We start from the raw sequence: 11,560 nt of genomic DNA on the forward strand, positions 1-11,560 counted from the left end.
TATTCTGGAACATTTATGTCTCTTTATACTACTAATTGACTTGACAAAATACTAGGACACATTTACGTCTCCTTACACAGGGATGAGATTCTTCCGCGGATTTCCGCTTTTTCTCAGATTTTCCCCGCTAATTTCCGCCGAAATTTTTTTTTGCACAAGTTAAAATATTTTATGAGGAATTTAATTTTCCGCGGAGCGAAATTATTGAAATCCTCATTCCTCCCTCTCAAGTTTCTCTAAAAATCATTTCCTTGGGATAAAACTGGTTGACCTTTATACAGGGATGAGATTTTTTTCGGTTTTTTCTCTCGAATTTCAGCCTTTTTATCAAAAACTCAGATTCTCTAAAAGTTTCGTTTTTTTTAAAATTTATTTATTTATAAATATTCCGTGTTTTTTTTAAAAAAAATTCAGTCGTTGAAGTCAAATTATTATATTTATTTACGATTTTCAAAGAAAAACAGAAAATTCAAACTACGTCCTAGCTGCTAATCCTTCCGCATGTTTACTTATATTAGCTATTTTCTCCGATTTCACGCACAGAAAATAAGATTTTCCGTATTTTTTATCCGTCGGCGGGATAGCTCGTATTTTCGTAATTTAGACGTCGCTGCTTCTTGTATTCTGGAGAGAAAGCAAACAAAAAAAGCGAAAAAAAATAGAGGTGGATTTGTGGTGAAAATATTTATTTGCTCATTCAATTAATCTTGTAAATTTTTATTTATTGTGTAAACAAAAAACAATTCAAACAAGCCTTTTAGAAATCCCAAGTCCAGACTCTGCAAATATCTCGATTTTTATTCACGCGATTTTAATATCAATCATCGATTTTCGTATTTACCTGATTTAAAAGTTGCGCATTGCAATTCTTATTTACGCTTTTTAAATATCGTACATTATGACTCGTATTTACGAGATTTAAAAATCTAATATCGTGTTTTGTATTTTTGCATTTTTAAAATCGCGATTTTATTATCAAACATCGATTTTCGTATTTACCTGATTTAAAAGTTGAACGTTGCGATTCTTATTCAGGCCATTTAAATATTGAACATTGCGATTCTTATTTACGAGATTTAAAAAACCAATTTTGCGATTTGTATTTACGAGCTTTTAAAACCCTATGTAGCTACCCGAGCTTAAAATCCAATGCCGTGATTCGTTTTTGCGGTTGTTATATCGCGGATTTTAAAATTATGCATCTTGATCTAAAAATTACGCATCATGATTCGCATTTTTTAAATTCGATGTAGAGATTTATATGCACGTGTTTTAAAAGCCTCATATCGGGATTTATAATCACATGGATTACAAGTTATATATATATATATATATATAAATATTCTTGGATTTCCTCTTTTTTACTTTCTGACTACTCTCATCCCTGCTTACACAATTAACATACAAGATAAATAAAATAAATCAAGAATTATGAGTTTATATATATGTCTGTATCAAACTCTTAAAGATTGTAAGCCCTGAAGACATGAGAAAACATTTGAACACTCTTCTGTTCAAGACTACAGTTAAATTGAAACAAACAGACAAGGTTGGTTAGATATTGATTTAGTTTAACTCTGACTTCCTTCAAAAATAACAAGTTGTACTGCTTTTGTGATTCTTGGAAAATAACATTGTCCCCATACTTCCCAAAACACATGAAATACTTTATATGATTCAAACTGTAATCTAAATCAGTCCCCAAATGGTGGTCTGCAGATCACTGGCAATTTTAAAAAATAAATAAATAAATTTTTATATAAAAATCGTATTTTAAATTTCCTGCTTTCCAACTGATGTGAAATTTTTCGCTGCCATTGAACTTATACAAAGTGTGAAATGACTGACGCTAATGCCTCTACTTAGTTTTTACGCAATTTCTCAAAGGTAATCTTGGAAACTGGTCAATAAATAAATATTTTGAAAACATGTTCATTTAAAATCTTACCAACCTGAATAGCTTTTTACTAGTGAAATTTCTGAAACACATAAATTTTTCAGACGCAGTTAACAAAAACAGTTTGTAATTAACCTTAAAAAAAACCTCCTTTTGTTTAAAAAACTTTTTTTTAATACCAAAAATGTGACTTGCGATATGGAAAAATTGTATTGGAGATTAGCATTACAAAGTTAGTGTTAAAGATTTTGCTAATTTAGAACTTAAAGAAAGGGTTTGAACTAACATGAGAAACAAAGACGAGACATAGTCTTTACTACTGTCTATAAACTTTAAAGCTAAATTGATCAAATTCAGTATGTCTCCTAAAATCTACGCAATTTTTCAATACCGAAATAAAAATGAACAATTCTTTAAACTAGTTCATGTTTCTGTAATCTTTCAATGAAAACATATTCACAAGTTCAATATATTTTATAGTACTACAATACTAATCATTTAAAAGTTTACCAGGTACTATAATTTTACATGTCAATTTGCATCAAAGTTGCTATAAGCTGAAAGTTATTCTATACAAATTTCTTCCGACTCAAAAGAAAATTTCTATTTTATGAATAGTGTCGGGAATTAGCCACTTATTGTCATCAAATTACCAAAAACCGAATCGTTTATGTATGATACACTAAAATTTCTTCAGTTATCAGATGTCACTTTTTGAATTTTAACTATAATTGCTATAGAACGTTTGAGTGGTTCAACCAAAAATGCCTCAGGCGATGTTTCATGTCTCTTTTATTAGAAATCCTCTATACTCGTGTGCAGAATAACAATACTAGGTTATTTTTCACAGTTACTTTAAAGACTATACTCTGAAAAAAGATAACTTCTTAGCATCACCAAGGTGTGACAACCTCTTTACATCATTTTCTAATGTTTTTGCTAAATAATGCTTTTTATTGCTAAATTTAATGACTCTTTTTTAAATTAAAAACAATTTGTGTTCAATAGAATAAGTTAAAATATTACACTATTAGTAAAAAATTCTCAAATATAAATCAATATTCACTGCTTTCATATATTTCGATTTTCTGGAAGCTGCAATTTTTTATAGGTTTTACCTAATAATTAATGTAGATATTTGCTTGGTAGGATCCTCATTAGATGTGTATTAGCTCGTCGACCATTTTCACCTACAATGCGCCTACATCATTTTAGTATCTTCCAAATTTAATTTTACTTAGTAATTGATGATCAAGAAATAGACAAATTACAAATAAAACTTATTGCATGCATAAAATGAAGAAATATTTAAATTTGAACTGCATTCAAACTTATTTTCAGATTTAGAAAAAAAGGGCAATCAGATATTACACAAGTACCAAATCCCTTTTTTTTTAAATTAGAATTGAAGTATATAATTGGAGACCTATTTCTAAAAATAATTAACTTATACTATTTTATGTATGCAATTTTAATATCACAATAGACTTTTAAACTATTTTCCTGAAAACCTAAATAAGAAAATTCATCAGGAAATTAAATTTTATAGTAAAAGTTAAGCAATTAAGGGCAACCTCACTGGAAAAAATTACATAGGTTGAGTAAATCTTGACTGTCACAGGTTGGATACCAATCTAAAATAATAAAAGGAATAGTAAGTGTATCCAGGCCTGTCATTAACCGATTCATGAGGTTTATTTTGCAGACTGTCATAAATAATTTTTATAGCACTTAAAATTGCGAACGCCATAGGTGTATAAATGTGGTATTATCGATTACGAAATGGTACCAGTAATTATTCAAAATGAAAAAGAAAATATAGTTTTTAAATTTTTATTACTAAATTGGTAAAAAAATATTTAAAAAAAATAACTGTTTATCAGTAATAGTAATCAATAAGTATTTGTGGAAATAATTTTAAAAAATAAAGTTGTAAATTTAAATGCTTTTCAATGTAACTTTTACTTAATATTTAAATATTTTTTTGAAAAATTCTTTGCTATTAAACTTATTTTTTGTTTCATCTAAATGTTGTTACCAAAAAGTTAATTAGAGCAACCATTAGAAGATAAGGAAGTAAGTCATAATCAGCAAATACTAACTTCTTTCAGAAATTGATTCAAAAGTAAATTGTCCTTTAATTTTTAAACAATAAGAAAAATAATGTAGAAAAATATTGAAAATATTTGCCATTTAAATTATAAACGAAAAAAATTATAAATGAAGAAATTCACATTAGCAAAGGATAAAAAATTAATAGCAAAGGCAAAAGGATAAAAAATTAAGATATTAGCAAAGCTACTTTATATTAATTATATTAGCTACGTAAATTTAATTCAGCGTTGTTTTAAAAGTGAAAAATTTTCTGCCAACTTATCAAGCTTAATATTGTCAACAATATCTTTTTCTGCTTTGAGTAAAAGCAACGAATTTAAGCGATCATCAGTCATTGTTGTTCGAAGATAGTTTTTAACAAATTTCAGCTTGCTGAAAGTTCTTTCATTTGTCTCAACAGTCACTGGTGCAGTAAGTGACAAACTAAATTTGCCAAAGGAAATGTTTTCTTCAGGTCCTCTGATTTTTTCATTACTGACATTAAGTTAGAGTATTCTTTGCAATGATTGCAGAGACTCTCTAGTTCTGCTTGAACTGCCAGAGGCTCTGAAATTTATAAGTGTGTGTGTGGGGGGGGGAAGTGAAAGAGCTCTTTCAACATTTATAAAGTACATTGGTCTCTTTCCATAGGAGGTTTTAAAATGTCAAACAGGGGTTTTAAGACGTTGACAAACGTTTGGACATTGTCCTTGCATAAGGTAATCATAGTGTCCCTCACTGCTGTAAATTCCTTTCGATAAAAATCTTTTAAAGAATACTTAGCTCGAGTTTTTGCGTTCTCATCCAATCTTTTTGGAGCAATCTTTCATCTGTGATGTTTTTTTAAATTCCATAAATGGATCAATTTCGTATCTTTTGGAAAATGCAATTGCACTTTCCAATAAGTCGTTCATGCTCTTTTTATTATGATTAATATCTTCTAAATATTTTATGGCGTTCTCATCCAATCTTTTTGGAGCAATCTTTCGTCTGTGATGTTTTTTTAAATTCCATAAATGGATCAATTTCGTATCTTTTGGAAAATGCAATTGCACTTTCCAATAAGTCGTTCATGCTCTTTTTATTATGATTAATATCTTCTAAATATTTTATGGCGTTCTCATCCAATCTTTTTGGAGCAATCTTTCGTCTGTGATGTTTTTTTAAATTCCATAAATGGATCAATTTCGTATCTTTTGGAAAATGCAATTGCACTTTCCAATAAGTCGTTCATGCTCTTTTTATTATGATTAATATCTTCTAAATATTTTATGGCGTTCTCATCCAATCTTTTTGGAGCAATCTTTCGTCTGTGATGTTTTTTTAAATTCCATAAATGGATCAATTTCGTATCTTTTGGAAAATGNATACAGTCGGACTTCTATATAACGAACTTCCATTTTGCGAATTTCTCTATTTTGCAAATTTTTTAAAGAAACCAAGAACATTTTGGAAATTTTTTCGTAAAATAACTTCCAAATAACGAAGTGAATTTTCTATTTAACGAACTTTTCTTTGAGATCCACTTTCCCTATTTCCCAAAATATTTCAGAGCATTTTAAACTTGTTAACGCATTTTATGGGGGAAATAACCTTGAATTGAATTTCGAAACCTCTTAACTATTAGAGAAAGCAGTAAAATCACTTTCTCGTTTTGTTCGCATTTCAAACTAAAAACTCTAACATAAACGACAAAATTAACGGATTTTATCAGTAGCAATTAAACTTTAAAACCCATGTGGTAAAGTATGTTTAAAATTACTTTTATAAGAAATGCATCTATAATTTTATGCATAAATTTATCTTTTTTTTAGTTGAAAATGTATATAGCATGATTGTGTAACACTGGATAATATTTTGCTCTATTCTTGCTTTCCATGCAGATTTCTTTTATGATTAAGATTTATAAAATAAATAGTAGATACTACTTTACAATATGAAGGTGTATCCATTGCTATTTTAATTATGTCTAGTGTTTATGAATTTAAAACCTGTTTTGTGTTGTTGAAGCATTTTAAAAAGTGATTTTCTATTTAGCGAATTTTCTTTTATAACGCACTTATTATCGGGATTTAGCGACTTCGTTAAATAGAGGTCCGACTGTATTTCGATTTTCTGTAAGCTGTTTTTAAAAGTTTTACCTAATAATTAATGAGCATATAAGTAGTTTGGGGAACCTAACCTAAATTTACTATCTATTATAAAAAATGAAGCAATCTGATTCAGAAGTATATGTTTTAGTTTAGTAGTTCTTAGATCTAAAAATCATTGAAGCTGAAATGTGTAAAAATAGCTTGTTCAATTGAAATATAAGTTTCAAACTGCAATGAAAAAACTTTTTCCCCAAGCATGCATACACCACCACATATAATACATAAAATGTTAAAAATTCTTATTCATTTATTATCTACAATTTTTGAAGAAAAAAAAGCTTAAATTTTCAAAAATAAATAAGTAGGATCTCTAGCTGCAAGATATATGAGTAAGATATCAAGCTACAGTTTTCAAGTGTATCAATATTTTTACTACATTTATGATGGATAAAATAAAGTATACTCTAAGCAAATAAAAGAAACAGTTATATCTGGATCTAATAGATACTAATAAATAAGCCAAGCTTATGCACATTTTTGAGGTTTTTTCTTTTCTTTTTTCATAGAAGACTTTTATTTGATTTCTGATTTTCTTTATAAATACTATTATATTTATCAATAAAATCTGTATTTGTTGCTTCTTTTAACAAGATTCTAAACAATATTATTGCAAAATATTCTATAGTGACAAAATATTATATATTGTACTACCTATATACAATGCTTATTGGTTAAGTTCGCTTGAGTATAATTATTCTTCATTATTTTATAGTTTTTCATTTATTAGAATGTGGCACAAGCTGCATTAGATGTGTGTGGAGACAGGATTTATTTCTTTTCTATAATAATAAATGCTTAAGTTGTTTAGTTCTCTGGTGATCAGCTAATATGTTCTTTCATTTTTACTAGCATTACAAAAATCAATGAAGAGAATAGATTAATTTGTTTATCTTGAACCTCATTAACAAAATTGTTGAGCTGCACTGGTTCAGGGGTTAGAGCTCAGGTACAAATTCCAATGGCGGTTTGGTTGATATGAATTCTGCTCCTGGCTTGTAAAACCTCAATGCTGACATAAAATACTTCAGTGGCACATTTGGGTTAGAGTCCCCTTTCCATCAGGCTAACCCTGAGATGTTTTCTTTACGTAATGCAAATGCAGGTTAGTTCTATTAAAAAGTCTTCCACAAAGGTTAGTTTGCTCCAGTGCTTTATTCAGGGGTTCCCTTGTCTTCTGGGTTGGGTTCAAAATTATAAAGCTAAGGGGTTGAGCATTGAAAGCCCCAAACTTAAGATAATATAATATTGTTACTCTAATTAAAAATTCTAACAGACAATTAAACTTAAGAAATTTACTTTCTATCATATATTCAAGTTTGTAAGGCAGTTGAAAATTGAGAAATATTCTCATTTTTAATGTAGATATTTGCTTAGTAGGATCCTCATCAAATGTATATTAGCCAGTTAACCATTTTCACCAACAATGCGCCTAGGTCATTTTAGTATCTTCCAAATTTAATTTTACTTAGTAATTGATGATCAAGAAATAAACATATTACAAATAAAACTTATTGCTTGCATAAAATGAAGAAATATTTAAATTTGACCCACATTCAAATTTATTTTCAGATTTGGAAAAAAAGGTCAAGCAGATATTACACAAGTACTAAATCCCTTTTTTTTAAATTAGAATTGAAGAATATAATTGGAAACCTCCTTCTAAAATAACCTATACTATTTTATATATGCAATTTTAATATCACAATAGACTTTTAAACTATTTTCCTGAAAACCTAAATAAGTAAATTCATCAGGAAATTAAATTTTATAATAAAAGTTAAGCAATTAAGGGCAACCTCACTGGAAAAATTACATAGGTTGAGTAAATCTTGACTGTCACAGGTTGGCTACCAATCTAAAATAATAAAAGGAATAGTGAGTGTATCCAGGCCCGTCACTAACCGATTCGTGAGAGGGGGGGTTTTGAAGTTTATTTTGCCAACTGTCATAAATAATTTTTACAGTGGTATTATTGATTGCTGAATGGTACCAGTAATTATTCAAAATAAAAAAGAAAATATAGTTTTTAAATTTCTATTAATTTTTATTATTAAATTGGTAAAAAAATAACTGTTTATTAAATAAACTAAAACCTATTAAGTTTTCAGTAATAGTAATCAATATGTGGAAATAATTTTAAAAAATAAAGTTGTAAATTTAAGTGTTTTTCAAAGCAACTTTTAAATACTTTTACTTAATATTTAAATATTTTTTTGAAAAATTCTTTGTTATTAAACTTATCTTTTGTTTCATCTAAATGTTGTTACCAAAAAGCTAATTAGAGCAATTGTTAGAAGATAAGGAAGTAAGTCATAATCAGCAAATACAGTCCTCTATCAGAAATTGATTCAAAACAAAATTGATTTATAAGTAAATTGTCCTTTCATTTCTAAAAAAATAATGTAGAAAAACATTAAAAATATTTGCCATTTAAATTATACATGAAAAAAACTATAAACTATAATTCACATAAAAAAAAAAAAAAAATTAAGATATTAGCAAAGTTAAGTTTTATTAATTATATTAGCTAGGTAAATTTAATTCAGCGTTGTTTTAAAAGTGAAAAATGTTCTGCAACTTATCAAGCTTAATATTGTCAACAATATCTTTTTCTGCTTTGAGTAAAAGCAGCGAATTTAAGTGCTCATCAGTCATTGTTGTTCGAAGATAGTCTTTAACCAATTTCAGCTTGCTGAAAGTTCTTTCATTTGTCGCAACTGTCACTGGTGTAGTTAATGCTAAGCGACAAACTGAATTTGCCAAAGGCAATATTTTCTTCAGGTCCTCTGATTTTTTTATTACTGACATTAGGTTAGAGTATTCTTTGCAATGATCACAGAGAATCTCAAGTTCTGCTTGAACTGCCAGAGGATCTGAACTTTCTAAGTGCGCGGGGAAAAGTGAAAGAACTCTTTCAACATTTCCAAAGTACATCGGTCTCTTTCTATAGGAGGCTTTAAAATGTCAAACAGGGGTTTTAAAACATTGACAAACGTTTGCAAATTGTCCTTGCATAAGGTAATCATTGTGTCTAACACTGCTGAAAATTCTTTGCGATAAAAATCTTTCAAAGAATACTTAGCTTGAGTTCCTGCATTCTCGTCCAAACTTTTTGGAGCAATCCTTCTTCTGTGATGTTTTTTAAATTCCATGAATGGATCAATTTCTTATCTTTTGGAAAATGCAATTGCACTTTCCAATAAGTCGTCCATGCTCTTTTTATTATGATTAATATCTTCTAAATATTTTATGGTGCTTTCAATTAGAATGGAAGCATTGATAATATAAAGCTTTTTCTGCTTGTAAAGCTTTTTTAAACTTATACGATACATTTATCATGAACAGTATTGTAGAAATAAAATCAAATGAAAGCATTTTCTGTGTAATCCTGATGCCCTAAGTCTTGTCTTTGAGTCAAATTTTTTTGAGGTTGAAATATCATCGAGAGCAGATATTATAACAGCAAAGAACTGCCAAACGGCTTTTACAGACTCAGATCTGTTGGTCCAGCGTGTTTGAGACAAATTTTTTAACTGCAATGCATATTCAAAGTTTGACAATTCTTCACACAAATGTGAAGATCATCCAATAAAAGACCGACTAAGGCATTCGCTTCACATACATGTTGAGTAAATGTATTCAAGCGATGTGCTTGGCATTGAATATTACGTTCCACGATGTCGGAAAGTTTTCTTTGAGCTCCTTGGTGTTCACCGGACTTAGAACTAGCATAATCATAACACTGAAACACTAACTGACTGCTTAGCAATTGCAATTCATTTAATAACTTGAAAATCAGATTAGCAATTGCAGAGCCTGTTTTATCTTTTGCTTCTGTTATTTTTAAGAGCCTCTCGTTTGGATTTCCTTTATCATCCACATATCGAATGACTATGGACAGCTGATCTCTGAGAGGTGTCAGGTGTGGTATCTGCCATGATCACAAACATACCTGATTTTTGGACTTCATAAACTATAAGCTTCTATATAGCTCGCGCAAATATATACAAAAATTCATTTTGCGATATTGGGGTCATATAGCTTACGTGGTAGGGTCTGATGTTACGATCCTCAAGCCATCGCTTCATCAAGTAATTATGCCTCGATAAAAGTTCGAAAAATTGATTCAAATTTCTATCTTTCTCCTTTTAAAGCGAGCTCTTGTCTGCTTAAAGTTCGCACAACATCAAGGAGTAAATTCACTGCTTTTTTATTGTAGATTTTTTCTAAAACACTCATCAACGTGTTAGGAATCTGAAAGGAAGTTACAATAATCTTCTAGTGCTTTTTTGTGATTGCACGAGGAGAAATGGCTTGCGAGTTTGCCTAGTTTATTACTATCAACACTCTTCATTTTATGCCATTGCCTAACATCGTCAATCCATGGCACATCACCAGTTAATTCCTTATTAGTACATACAGGGAAGAGACTGCAAACAAAGCAAAATGCAGCGTCTTTAAATACGCTGTATTTCAAATGTGTGTATTTTATTTATACCAGCTAAGATTAAAACATCTTTGCTTGGACTGAGGAATTTCATTATTAGCTGGAAAAGCTGTTAGTTCTGGCTGATTTGGTCCAAGGAATATTAAATACTTCCTTCGATTTAAAGAACAAATATGTTACATTTTAGTGTATTTCTGCCATAACCCAAAATTTTTTCATCAATATTGTATCAATTCTTAGGTCAGTAATTTTTTTTAACAATATCTTATAGCTGGTATTGAATTAGGATCAGGGGTCTGTCTATGTTTTTCTAAGAGGTACCTATTTTGTGAAAATTTAGACATAATTTTTGAAAATTAAAAATTATATTAAAAAATCAACACAAAAATATTGGTAAAAATAAGGATTTATCATTTCTTACGAGACGCAAAAATAAAATTTTAAGAATAAGTATTTTGCGAAACTACCATTTTTCCTGAAGTTGAATTTGTGGAGGTACCGCTAAACAGTAGTAAATTTGGCTTGGACAGACCCCTGAGGATATATATTAAAAATCCGTGTCTCTTGCTTAAGCTGCAGAATTCTTTCTGAAACTTAGTGTATGCAAAATCCTCCTGAATAAAAAGTTTGCTATTTCTGCGTGAAGTATTTAATCAAAATAATTAGCATGGTCATGCTTTTTGTATCAATTCTAATTCTTAGTAGTTATGAGAAAACTCAGAAAGGTTTTTTTAATGCAATCATATTCAAATTTAAAAAAAAAAAGAAATACCACTTAAATTTATCAAAATTAATTACTTAATTTATTAATAACTTAAGTTTATTAACATAATTCTTGCTTGAAAATATGTATTATTGACATAGAATACAACCAATTAAAAATTTTACAAGTTTTTTTTATTTATGTTTAAAATCTATATAGCTTAAATATAACTCAATAACAATGTTTTAATTAAAAGAAACTTTCAG

The sequence above is a fragment of the Parasteatoda tepidariorum genome, chromosome 10 (assembly GCF_043381705.1).
Source record: "Parasteatoda tepidariorum isolate YZ-2023 chromosome 10, CAS_Ptep_4.0, whole genome shotgun sequence".
Lineage (NCBI taxonomy): Eukaryota > Metazoa > Arthropoda > Arachnida > Araneae > Theridiidae > Parasteatoda > Parasteatoda tepidariorum.